We start from the raw sequence: 14,037 nt of genomic DNA, 5'->3' as shown, positions 1-14,037 counted from the left end.
ACAGTTAGGCGTGGATGCACTCGCGCACGATTGGCCCCCGGGCCTTCTGTACGTGTTCCCACCCCTGGCTCTGATACCCCCAACTCTGGCCAGAGTGAGAGAGCAACGCCACACACTTATCCTGATAGCTCCGCACTGGCCAGTTATGTACTGGCTAGCGGAGATATATCAGCTGCTGTGTGGGCAGCCATGGCAGCTCCCACTACGCAGGGACATACTGTCCCAAGCGGGGGGGGGGGGGGGGGGCGATCTTTTCACCCACACCCAGAGCGCTTGGCTCTATGGGCCTGGCCCGTGAGTGGTACAATCTGAATACAGTGTGACATGAAGCTGACCCTGGCAGCTGCCAAGCGAGCCAGTGGCACTCATGCACTATCTGTACAGTCTTCGTGCACTCAGTTCGCCCCAGGGCAAACAGAGTGTGGTTGGCACCCTCGGGTCTGCGAGCTCGACTCAGGGTCTGGCTGCATCCTGGGCTCTGTCCAGGATGTCTCCCATCCAAGACATTGGTGCAGCGGCGAGCTGGTCCTCGCCGCTCACTTTTGTCCGCCTCTTAACAGGCTGGACGTTCTGCTCCCAGTGTGACTCAAGCAGTGCTGGGCACCTGGTTGAGTCAGAGCTCTGCCTGTTAAGTTCTGGTTGGTTTGGTGATTTTCGAGATAAGCTCGTCTGACAATACGGGAGCTACAATTTCCCATAGTGAGACATCGAACGGAGTGTTATGAATGAGAACTATAGGTTACTTACCTAACCCCAGTTCTCAGAGTATATGAAGTGAGATGTCTCACCAGACGGCCCTCCTTGCTATGGTGAAGCGAGAAGAGGTGCTTATTTTGAATGTCGTGGCGCAAGCTACTTATAGGGGGTGAATTCCCTGACGCTGACGTCAAGATCACCAGCCAATCAGGATTGGCGTAATGAGATTGATGCTTCTGTTTGCTCCGCGATGAGGCGCATCCCATAGTGAGACATCTCACTTCATGTTACTCTGAGAACTGGGGTTATGTAAGTAACCCATAGTTTCTACGCAATGTTTGCGATTTATAAAATACTAACTTGACGGGAAAACGTGCGGTCCTCCACGCAAACTCTAACCCATGCGTACGCACTAAGCACAAAAACGGGAGAGACGAGAAACTGCGACACCGCGTTGGCAGAAGGAAGAATGGAGAGAAATATGTGGAAATAATACCATAAACAAAATGTTACCTCTCATTTATCATATGAAGAATTCATTTTCAAACATTGATTAAAGCCAATCTTAAAATGATTAAACAAACGCCTGTTTGAGACTCCTCAGTGCACACAAAAACATAACTTGGAGAAATAAATAAATACGGATATGTTATTTAAAACCACCTCGAATATGTTGTGTTAATGTTATGAAATGTTTTCTCATAAATGATGCGGTTTTGCATTTCAGCTGTGTCAAATAGATTGTTCCCTTTTAGTTAACGTTTTTTTTTTTAAAAGAACATTATATTCCTATTTGATCATGTCCCTTTTATTGTATTACGGAGAGCAATGTGAGCGTCCATTCCCATTGGATAACGGAGGATTTTACACCCGGAAGTAAGTTCTCTTTACTGTCGATTGATTGTACAGTGATATCTGCACTACTCATCAACTCAAAAACACCAGATTATCCTTGTTGATTACACAACATTGATTGGTTTAAATTGTGTGCAATGCTTTTGTAATTTTCCCCTTCGATTCGGAGAAACAAATATTTGTTCAGTTTAGGATGGCCGAAGACACTACACTACCCAGAATCCTCAGCTATCGTTTGGGACTACACCATAGAGGCTTCTCAATACTCAAATTTCCCCTCCTCGACTCCCCTCCTCGGTTCCCCTCCTCGAGACTTAAGAGGCTTCTCAATACTCAAATTTCCCCTCCTCGACTCCCCTCCTCGGTTCCCCTCCTCGAGACTTAGACCCGCCCACAGTGGGTGCGAGCGGAGGACCGAGGAGGGGAACCGAGGAGAGAGGAGGGGAAGCAGCAGACGTTTAAATTAATGAGAACTCCTCTCCTCTGAGCGGTCATTTTAAAGAGACGTCCGTTCATTATTACGTGGCAACAGCTGCATCAGCTGTCGAGTGTTTTGTCATAGCACTGTATCTCTGTTAGATCAGCTGAACATTGTTCCCCCACATATTTACTTTGAATTCATTGAGAGTGCGGTATAATGAGACAATAACAGGCTACAGATGCGGACACACACACAAATATATTTATATAAATATATATAATTTAAAGTATAAGAGCACTTTCATAATAACGTAACACAATCAGAGACTGGATATATCCCCCCCTCTCTCTGGTCGCTGAAATGGGGAATTGAAATTACGGGCCAAAAGTTGTATTTACAAGTAGGCCTATTAAAAGTAAGCAGAGGACACCAAACCAGGGGCGGCGCCAGGGGGGAGCTAGGGGGTGCTGAAGCACCCCCCAGGATTGCCAAAGCACCCCCTAAGCACCCCCAAGAAATATGTGTTTTTTTTTTTTTTTTTCGAAAATTATTATTATTATTTTTATTAAATTAAATTAGAAATATTATTGATTACATCAATGCATATGTGAAACAAACACATTTTTGACCAAAAACATAAAGCCAACACAGGTGATATGATTAGGCCAATGGTCAGCACCCATTCGATTTTTGACCTACCCATAGGCTAAATTACTTTGTGACACTTGATTGACTTCCTGTTAGCTAGAGCGCCAAATGATTTGCTAACAGCAAAGTGAAAAATTGATCGTTTTCTAGTCCTTAAACGACCACGTGTGGACACTCAATCAAAACCAACTGAAAGCGAGAGGGATTCTGCACATAATAGGCCTCGTGAGTACAAGTAGCTTACTTCTGGGTCTCTGTGTTTCATTCAAGCCCTGCTCTGTGTGTGTGTGTGGCACGAGCCATTTTGTGTGCGTGCGTGCGCGAGCGAGCGAGAGAGCTCGCCTCGCGCACCAGTGGGTATCTACCGGAGATCGTTGTGGTTAGCATCTGGTGCTAGCTAGCCAAGCTAATGGATATAAGGAGCTTTTTCAACAACAAGGTGGAGGGAGAACTCTCTCCTGTCAGACGGAGAGTCTCAGGTAACCTCAACTCAGGTGAAGTAAAGGACTCTCTCAGTGTTTAGATAGTTAACTTTAGTCTAGTTATCTCAGTGGGTCTCAAACGGTTTGTTTTAAAAGGGGAGTGATTTGTAAAATATCTATAAAGAAATAGAACATCTGTTGACAGTTCTGTTTCGTATGGGTGTTGAGATGTATCCATAGATCTCTTAATGTTGCTCTCAAAGTGCACCAGATTGATGCTTTTAAATTAAATATGTAACAAAAAATCTTCCCGGGGGAGCTAGCCCCCGGACCCCCCTAGAGGAGGTGAGGACCCTCCTAGAGGAGGTGAGGTCCGCTCCCCACTTGTAAAAATAGCACTTTACCCCTGCCTATATGCCGTGAGCTAATTATCGAGCCTTCATTGTAACAGTCGCGGGTGCACTGTGTGTGTGTGCGTGGGGAGTGTTGCAGTAGAAAATGCAACTGTAGCGCTGGTGCATTAATGGGAAACCCTAAATGTTTGAGCACCCTCTATGAAACGTCAAGCTACCCCACAGCACCCCCTAGAGAAAATCTCTGGCGCCGCCACTGCACCAAACCAACTGAGACCCGTCTGTCCGCCGCATTTACGCACTGTACAACACACACCTACACACTGTACCACACACACCTACAGCTCCTAAAGCATAAGCCGTTGTGTATTTTATTATGTGAAGCAATGGTCTTAGAAAAATATCGACTCTTTGTTTGTAGATATCTACTAAACTAAAGCAAATAAAGAGAGTAGGCCTGTTATACTGAGTGATATATATTATACACACTGCTCTGCTTTCTGCATGGACCTTACAGCTGTTCTCTCTGGAAACATCGCGACGCGATGAAAGCAGTTTCTAAAATAATATCCAGGGGATGCATGCATAGCTGTCATTGGCTGAGATAAGTCCGGCCGTGCGTCACACCTCCACCGTTCCCGGAAATGCATCCGTGGAGGAGCCGTGGAGGAACCATCAGTGTATCCTCGGTTAGAGCTCCTCCAGAGAGCCTCCTCGACGCTCGATCCTCGGTGTGCATTTAGAGAAATGAGATGTCCTTCAAAATGGCGCGCTGAAATTCATTTCCGGGTCACTACCGGAGGACCGAGGAGTCGAGGAGGGGAAATTTGAGTATTGAGAAGCCTCTTTAGACCCACCCACAGGAGATCCGAGCGGAGGACCGAGGAGGGGAACCGAGGAGAGAGGAGGGGAAGCAGCAGACGTTTAAAGAAATGAGAACTCCTCTCCTCTGAGCGGTCATTTTAAAGAGACGTCCATTCATTATTACGTGGCAACAGCTGCATCAGCTGTCGAGTGTTTTGTCATAGCGCTGTATCTCTGTTAGATCAGCTGAACATTGTTCCCCCACATATTTACTTTGAATTCATTGAGAGTGCGGTATAATGAGACAATAACAGGCTACAGATGCGGACACACACACACAAATATATTTATATAAATATATACAATTTAAAGTATGAGAGCACTCTCATAATAACGTAACACAATCAGAGACTGGATATATCCCCCCCTCTCTCTGGTCGCTGAAATGGGGAATTGAAATTACGGGCCAAAAGTTGTATTTACAAGTAGCCTATTAAAAGAAAGCAGAGGACACCAAACCAACTGAGACCCGTCTGTCCTCCGCATTTACGCACTGTACAACACACACCTACACACTGTACCACACACACCTACAGCTCCTAAAGCATAAGCCGTTGTGTATTTTATTATGTGAAGCAATGGTCTTAGAAAAATATCGACTCTGTTTGTAGATATCTACTAAACTAAAGCAAATAAAGAGAGTAGGCCTGTTATACTGAGTGATATATATTATACACACTGCTCTGCTTTCTGCATGGACCTTACAGCTGTTCTATCTGGAAACATCGCGACGCGATGAGAGCAGTTTCTAAAATAATATCCAGGGGATGCATGCATAGCTGTCATTGGCTGAGATAAGTCCGGCCGTGCGTCACGCCTCCACCGTTCCCGGAAATGCATCCGTGGAGGAACCATCAGTGTATCCTCGGCAGTGCTTGAATTGGAATGAAAAAGGTGCCAGTACTCTAAAATCAGCAACTTTTTCAAGTCAATTTTATATATACAGCCCACAAACAAGAATTTGGCTACTATAATGCTGGTGGGTTGTCTCTTTACTACTGTATATTTTAGAAAGGTTCACTGTACTTAACATTTTTATGATAGGCAGCGGATATGGCTAAAGCTCAGTAAGGTCAATATTAACTGAAAATATAGCAATCAAAGTCTAGATCTTCTGCTGAAGACACATGAAGCAGAGACCTTTCAGGTGAGAGCCCCTCTGGTGGTGTTCAACATTAATGACAAGGAAACAAAGCTCTGGTCAGAAGCATTTTTTATAAAAAGCTTTAACAAAATTAAGTATTTCTGTACATTTTGAATGCAATCTAACTTTCCAACTCAGAAAACGAAAAAACGAAAAAGTGCCAAAAGTCTTCTCACATGGCTGAGCTGCTTTGCAATATACTTCACCACTGAAGAATACAAATATGTATATAAGTAAACTATGATGCAATCTAACTTTCCAACTCAGAAAAATGATAAAGAGCATGAACAAAGAACATGTAAAAACAAATGCAAAATTTGCACAATCTAAAATGAGAAACTGTAACTGCAAGTAACAAAGTCTGAGCCATGGTAAAGAGTTACATTGAACACCAAGCTGATCAGATAACTCCCTGGTTGGTCTGAAGTCCTTCTATCTCCAGGATCTGTACAAATCGGCACATTATGCCAAAAGTCTTCTCACTGGGTGAGCTGCTTTGCAATATACTTCACATTGTTAGAAAAGGCTCCAGAAGGCCTTGGGGACATCAGTATCAGGGGCTGGAGCTGGACAGGCTCTTTCATCAGCACTTCTCCTTCCCTTTGCCAGCCAAGGACCTCACATACTGTTCCGGATTGAACTGTCCTAGTGATGGTCCATTACATTTAATGAAAACCAGGCTGGACAGTCGGCTGACAGAGAGAGCGTTCCTTTTTGCAGTAAGGATATCGTTCATGCAGCTGAATGCCCGCTCACACTCACTAGTGGAGACAGCGATGGTTCGGACTGCTTTCAGTAGAGGCTCCATGGCAGCAGGTGTACGGGATGCCCTGGTTTCCTTGTATTCGCGAAAGCCCTGAACAGTCTCTCTTCTGTCCACTTTCAGCACTTCGCACAAACGTAGCACCTCTACGTCCCCATACTGTACGTCTAACTCCTCTTCAGGCCAACTTCCAGGATGGATAACTTCATGTCCTGATTAGCTGATTGTCCCGGGCCTCCCGGCCATGTAATGGGATTTCTCTTGTGCTGACATGAGAGGAGGTTGTGGAAGTCATTCTGTGTCTCAGATTCTCTACCATACTGCGGAAAAACTGACCTGCATGAATCTGTACAAGCCTGCCATTCTCACGCAGGGCAACACCCTTGAAGGACTTCTCAGCTAGAGCTGTATGAACTGTAGTCATGTGTGGGCCAGGCATGGTGACCATGGATTCAAAAACTCGTATTTCTCGAGTTAAGAACCTATCTGCTGTAGGCAGTGTCATCTCTCTTTTTTGGAGTTGTCGAGAGAGGTCGCTGAGCTCTGTGAGCGCATCGTACATCAGTCCCAGATTGCTGACAAACGTTGCAGATGTGAGCACATCATCCAGGCCCTTGTACTTTGCTCTGTCTCTGGAATCCCTGCTCGTGTCGTTTGCAGCATTTGTGAAGTGATCATGAAGCACTCGGTAGTTTTCCCAGACTGCTCTGACACTCCTTTCACTTGAAGCCACCCAGCGGATGGACAAAACACGCCCTATCACCAGGAGACGCTGTACGACTGCTTGCGCACACTGCGCTAACTGCCTCTGATTTTTGGGGGAGGCATGGAACAAGGAATAGAGTTTGTCAAAAAAGATCTGGAAATGATTGAGCCCTGAGACCTCCTTGACCCACATCCCCAACTGCCAGCTCTAGACGATGATTGGAGCAGTGCCACACAAACAGGCTTGGGAATTTACTACACAACTGGGTAGCAACGCCTGTTCTCTTCCCTAGCATGACTGAAGCCCCATCACATGCAAAAGAAACGAAACACTGACCTAAAAAGTCCTCGTAGAATCTCTTCCAAGACACTCCATTAACGCCTTTGTGATGTCATCAGCCGTTGTTCCACCAACTCGATCAGCTCCCAAAAAAACGTTTCGGGCTCAGCATCAGCTAATGCTGAGCGTAGACACACAACAAGCACCGTTTTACCACTAATAGTGGTAGATTCATCGACCAAAACACAGAGTTTTCTTTGGTTTTCTGTAATGTCTTTTGCCATTTTTTTTCTTCAGCTCATGAGCTATGTGGTCGATGATTCGCCACAGGTTTTATTGGAGTGCAAAACCCTGCCCACGTTCAGCCCATTCAGTTTCTGTACATTCAAATCAATTGGCATGTCTGTGAATGGCCGGCTATGTTTGCCAATTTTATATGCCGTTCGAAAACTCTGATAGTGGTGTCTAATTCAGATGTATGCATAGACTGCACTTGATGTTGAATAGTTTCACGTGAAGCAGATGTAAGGATGTCAGCAGCTTTTACATGGCTTGTGATTCTTTATGTTCTTTGATTTTTTTCTCAGGCTAGCTTGTTGTTTGCCCTTGTCAACACCGAATGAGACACTGCACACTCACCCCCATTCAGTTGACAGTTTCAGTCCTTGTCCAGTGTGTATTCCCAAAGATTTGACATCTCTGCATATCCGACATCCTAGCTTCTTATCTTTAAGAAGGAGCCATGCATTGGTCTTGCAAAAATATTGCACCTGGTCCGTTGTCCAGCAGTCAGGTGCATCGCTTTGCCCGGTGTTGGTGGTGGCAGTTGAGCCAGCAGCAGCTAAAGTTAGAGGCTCTGGAGGAGGCGGCGGAGCTAGTGCTAATGCTAATGCACTAGAACTTGGAGCAGGAGGATCAAACCAAAGAAAGCTCCCCATCAGACACAATTTCCAACACGGCACAGCATTCTCTGTATTGAAGTTTCTTCCGGCGACAACCGCTGTCTTTTTGCACTTTTATTAATCCACGCTAACATTTTAGAAATGCTAATTTGTGACGTGACTTGCTTTCCTTCTCTCGGGGGCGTGCCGGCTCTGTTCTATCACTCTACATAGCCACCCACTGGGTGGGAGTTGCACTGCATAAACACAACACACGTGCATCTAGGTATGTAAATTGTAAAGCATTAAAACATGGTTTTACTAACAGTTTTCAGTATGTTGTTACTTACTCGGCATTATTATTATTATTATTTTGAAAGGTGTATTACTATTAAATCACGGTCAAATAGGTTAATTTTGACATAGTCGTTTCCACCACAGTATTTACATGGAGAAGATAAGCCCCGCCCCCTCTCCAGCACGTTCTGTTTGAATGACAGGAGTAAACAGCTGACAGCCGCTGTGAAACTCCAGCGGTTAGAGCGATGAGAATGTCCGTTCGGCACCTCATGAGTTAGAGCTCCTCCAGAGAGCCTCCTCGACGCTCGATCCTCGGTGTGCATTTAGAGAAATGAGACGTCCTTCCAAAATGGCGCGCTGAAATTTCATTTTCCGGGTCACTACCGGAGGACCGAGGACCGAGGAGTCGAGGAGGGGAAATTTTGAGTATTGAGAAGCCTCTTTAGACCCGCCCACAGGAGATGCGAGCGGAGGACCGAGGAGGGGAACCGAGGAGAGAGGAGGGGAAGCAGCAGACGTTTAAAGAAATGAGAACTCCTCTCCTCTGAGCGGTCATTTTAAAGAGACGTCCGTTCATTATTACGTGGCAACAGCTGCATCAGCTGTCGAGTGTTTTGTCATAGCGCTGTATCTCTGTTAGATCAGCTGAACATTGTTCCCCCACATATTTACTTTGAATTCATTGAGAGTGCGGTATAATGAGACAATAACAGGCTACAGATGCGGACACACACACACAAATATATTTATATAAATATATACAATTTAAAGTATGAGAGCACTCCAGTGCTGGAATTGGGCCGGTACTCACCGGTACGCAGTACCGGCACTTCTGGTTCTGACCCATGGAGTACCGGCACTTCTTGCTCAGTACCGGCATGCTGGCGGTACTCCGGTACTCATGCACCGGGTCCGTGCCAGTACTCAACACTCTCCCGCCGTTCTTATTATACATCCATATATATATATATACAGCCGCCTATTTTACTCAGTAGATGCGTCATGAGGTGCCGAACGGACATTCTCATCGCTCTAACCGCTGGAGTTTCACAGCGGCTGTCAGCTGTTTACTCCTGTCATTCAAACAGAACGTGCTGGAGAGGGGGCGGGGCTTATCTTCTCCATGTAAATACTGTGGTGGAAACGACTATGTCAAAATTAACCTATTTGACCGTGATTTAATAGTAATACACGTTTCAAAATAATAATAATAATAATAATGCCGAAGTAACAACATACTGAAAACTGTTAGTAAAACCATGTTTTAATGCTTTACAATTTACATACCTAGATGCACGTGTGTTGTGTTTATGCAGTGCAACTCCCACCCAGTGGGTGGCTATGTAGAGTGATAGAACAGAGCAGGCACACCCCCGAGAGAAGGAAAGCAAGTCACGTCACAAATTAGCATTTCTAAAATGTTAGAGTGGATTAATAAAAGTGCAAAAAGACAGCGGTTGTCGCCGGAAGAAACTTCAAATACAGAGAATGCTGTGCCTGTGTTGGAAATTGTGTCTGATGGGGAGCTTTCTTTGGTTGATCCTCCTGCTCCAAGTTCTAGTGCATTAGCATTAGCACTAGCTCCGCCGCCTCCTCCAGAGCCTCTAACGTTAGCTGCTGCTGGTGCAACTGCCACCACCAACACCGGGCAAAGCGATGCACCTGACTGCTGGACAACGGACCAGGTGCAATATTTTTGCAAGACCAATGCATGGCTCCTTCTTAAAGATAAGAAGCTAGGATGTCGGATATGCAGAGATGTCAAATCTTTGGGAATACACACTGGACAAGGACTGAAACTGTCAACTGAATGGGGTGAGTGTACAGTGTCTCATTTCGGTGTTGACAAGGGCAAACAACAAGCTAGCCTGAGAAAAAAAATCAAAGAACATAAAAAATCACAAGCCCATGTAAAAGCTGCTGACATCCTTACATCTGCTTCACGTGAAACTATTCAACATCAAGTGCAGTCTATGCATACATCTGAATTAGACACCACTATCAGAGTTTTTTCGAACGGCATATAAAATTGGCAAACATAGCCGGCCATTCACAGACATGCCAATTGATTTGAATGTACAGAAACTGAATGGGCTGAACGTGGGCAGGGTTTTGCACTCCAATAAACCTGTGGCGAAATCATCGACCACATAGCTCATGAGCTGAAGAAAAAAATGGCAAAAGACATTACAGAAAACCAAAGAAAACTCTGTGTTTTGGTCGATGAATCTACCACTATTAGTGGTAAAACGGTGCTTGTTGTGTGTCTACGCTCAGCATTAGCTGATGCTGAGTCCGAAACGTTTTTTTGGGAGCTGATCGAGTTGGATGGAACAACGGCTGATGACATCACAAAGGCATTAATGGAGTGTCTTGGAAGAGATTTTAACGAGGACTTTTTAGGTCAGTGTTTCGTTTCTTTTGCATGTGATGGGGCTTCAGTCATGCTAGGGAAGAGAACAGGCGTTGCTACCCAGTTGTGTAGTAAATTCCCAAGCCTGTTTGTGTGGCACTGCTCCAATCATCGTCTAGAGCTGGCAGTTGGGGATGTGGTCAAGGAGGTCTCAGGGCTCAATCATTTCCAGATCTTTTTTGACAAACTCTATTCCTTGTTCCATGCCTCCCCCAAAAATCAGAGGCAGTTAGCGCAGTGTGCGCAAGCAGTCGGACAGCGTCTCCTGGTGATAGGGCGTGTTTTGTCCATCCGCTGGGTGGCTTCAAGTGAAAGGAGCGTCAGAGCAGTCTGGGAAAACTACCGAGTGCTTCATGATCACTTCACAAATGCTGCAAACGACACGAGCAGGGATTCCAGAGACAGAGCAAAGTACAAGGGCCTGGATGATGTGCTCACATCTGCAACGTTTGTCAGCAATCTGGGACTGATGTACGATGCGCTCACAGAGCTCAGCGACCTCTCTCGGCAACTCCAAAAAAGAGAGATGACACTGCCTACAGCAGATAGGCTCTTAACTCGAGAAATACGAGTTTTTGAATCCATGGTCACCATGCCTGGCGCACACATGACTACAGTTCATACAGCTCTAGCTGAGAAGTCCTTCAAGGGTGTTGCCCTGCATGAGAATGGCAGGCTTGTACAGATTCATGCAGGTCAGTTTTTCCGCAGTATGGTAGAGAATCTGAGACACAGAATGACTTCCACAACCTCCTCTCATGTCAGCACAAGAGAAATCCCATTACATGGCCGGGAGGCCCGGGACAATCAGCTAATCCAGGACATGAAAGTTATCCATCCTGGAAGTTGGCCTGAAGAGGAGTTAGACGTACAGTATGGGGACGTAGAGGTGCTACGTTTGTGCGAAGTGCTGAAAGTGGACAGAAGAGAGACTGTTCAGGGCTTTCGCGAATACAAGGAAACCAGGGCATCCCGTACACCTACTGCCATGGAGCCTCTACTGAAAGCAGTCCGAACCATCGCTGTCTCCACTAGTGAGTGTGAGCGGGCATTCAGCTGCATGAACGATATCCTTACTGCAAAAAGGAATGCTCTCTCTGTCAGCCGACTGTCCAGCCTGGTTTTCATTAAATGTAATGGACCATCACTAGGACAGTTCAATCCGGAACAGTATGTGAGGTCCTGGCTGGCAAATGGAAGGAGAAGTGCTGATGAAAGAGCCTGTCCAGCTCCAGCCCCTGATACTGATGTCCCTAAGGCCTTCTGGAGCCTTTTCTAACAATGTGAAGTATATTGCAAAGCAGCTGACCCAGTGAGAAGACTTTTGGCATAATGTGCCGATTTGTACAGATCCTGGAGATAGAAGGACTTCAGACCAACCAGGGAGTTATCTGATCAACTTGGTGTTCAATGTAACTCTTTACCATGGCTCAGACTTTGTTACTTGCAGTTACAGTTTCTCATTTTAGATTGTGCAAATTTTGCATTTGTTTTTACATGTTCTTTGTTCATGCTCTTTATCATTTTTCTGAGTTGGAAAGTTAGATTGCATCATAGTTTACTTTATACATATTTGTATTCTTCAGTGGTGAAGTATATTGCAAAGCAGCTCAGCCATGTGAGAAGACTTTTTGGCACTTTTTCGTTTTTCGTTTTCTGAGTTGGAAAGTTAGATTGCATTCAAAATGTACAGAATACTTAATTTTGTTAAAGCTTTTTATAAAAAATGCTTCTGACCAGAGCTTTGTTTCCTTGTCATTAATGTTGAACACCACCAGAGGGGCTCTCACCTGAAAGGTCTCTGCTTCATGTGTCTTCAGCAGAAGATCTAGACTTTGATTGCTATATTTTCAGTTAATATTGACCTTACTGAGCTTTAGCCATATCCGCTGCCTATCATAAAAATGTTAAGTACAGTGAACCTTTCTAAAATATACAGTAGTAAAGAGACAAACCCACCAGCATTATAGTAGCCAAATTCTTGTTTGTGGGCTGTATATATAAAATTGACTTGAAAAAGTTGCTGATTTTAGAGTACTGGCACCTTTTTCATTCCAATTCAAGCACTGGAGCACTCTCATAATAACGTAACACAATCAGAGACTGGATATATCCCCCCCTCTCTCTGGTCGCTGAAATGGGGAATTGAAATTACGGGCCAAAAGTTGTATTTACAAGTAGCCTATTAAAAGAAAGCAGAGGACACCAAACCAACTGAGACCCGTCTGTCCTCCGCATTTACGCACTGTACAACACACACCTACACACTGTACCACACACACCTACAGCTCCTAAAGCATAAGCCGTTGTGTATTTTATTATGTGAAGCAATGGTCTTAGAAAAATATCGACTCTTTGTTTGTAGATATCTACTAAACTAAAGCAAATAAAGAGAGTAGGCCTGTTAGCCCCAGGACAGAGGGGGCTAAAGAACTGTTTTGTGTTCTTGATAGCTATGGACTGACTCAGCATGTGACGGAGCCCACGCACAATAAGGGGCACACTCTGGACTTAATTATCTCAAAGGGTCTGAATATCTCTAAGGTTGTGGTGACTGATGTTGCACTCTCTGACCATTCCTGTGTTTTCTTTGAGAGCTCTATTTCTGTTCACAAAAATGTTCAAAAGAGGTAACCACAAAGCGATATTTAACTGAAAATACTAGGGAAATGTTTACTCAGAATTTCTCTTCCACACTTGCCCCTGCCAACATCTCAGTAAATGAGCTAGTAGATCATTTTAATTCAAAAATTAAAAATGTTATAGATGCCATTGCTCCAACTAAGGTAAAGGAAGTGTCTGGCAAGAAAATATCTCCATGGAGAAAGGCCATGACCGTGAAAACAGAAAAAAGAGAATGTCGAAAAGCTGAACGCAGGTGGCGAAAAACAAATCTCCAGGTTCACTTTGAAATCTATAAAGAGAGACTTGGCCTTTATAATTTGGAATTGAAAAACGCACGACAATCGTTCTTCTCTGACATCATTACCAAAAACAAAAACAACGCACGTGCCTTGTTTGCTACCGTCGACAGACTAACTAACCCCCCAGTGTCAGTAGCCTCTGAATTTCTATCCACCAGGGCGTGCAATGATTTTGCCTCCTTTTTCACTGACAAAATTCAGAAAATCAGACAAGCAGTCAGTGCCTCTGCATCAGGAACAGCAAATGTGTTGTCCCTATCTCCACTTAACATCAATTCAGACATCATGACACAATTCCATCAGATTAATGATAAAAACCTAGAGGACATTATTCAACTTCTGAAATCCTCCTCTTGCTGCCTTGATAT

The sequence above is a fragment of the Gymnodraco acuticeps genome, unplaced genomic scaffold (genome assembly GCF_902827175.1).
Source record: "Gymnodraco acuticeps unplaced genomic scaffold, fGymAcu1.1, whole genome shotgun sequence".
Classification (NCBI taxonomy): Eukaryota; Metazoa; Chordata; class Actinopteri; order Perciformes; family Bathydraconidae; genus Gymnodraco; species Gymnodraco acuticeps.
The sequence above is the reverse complement of the archived record's forward strand: the minus strand, read 5'-3'. Positions refer to the sequence as shown.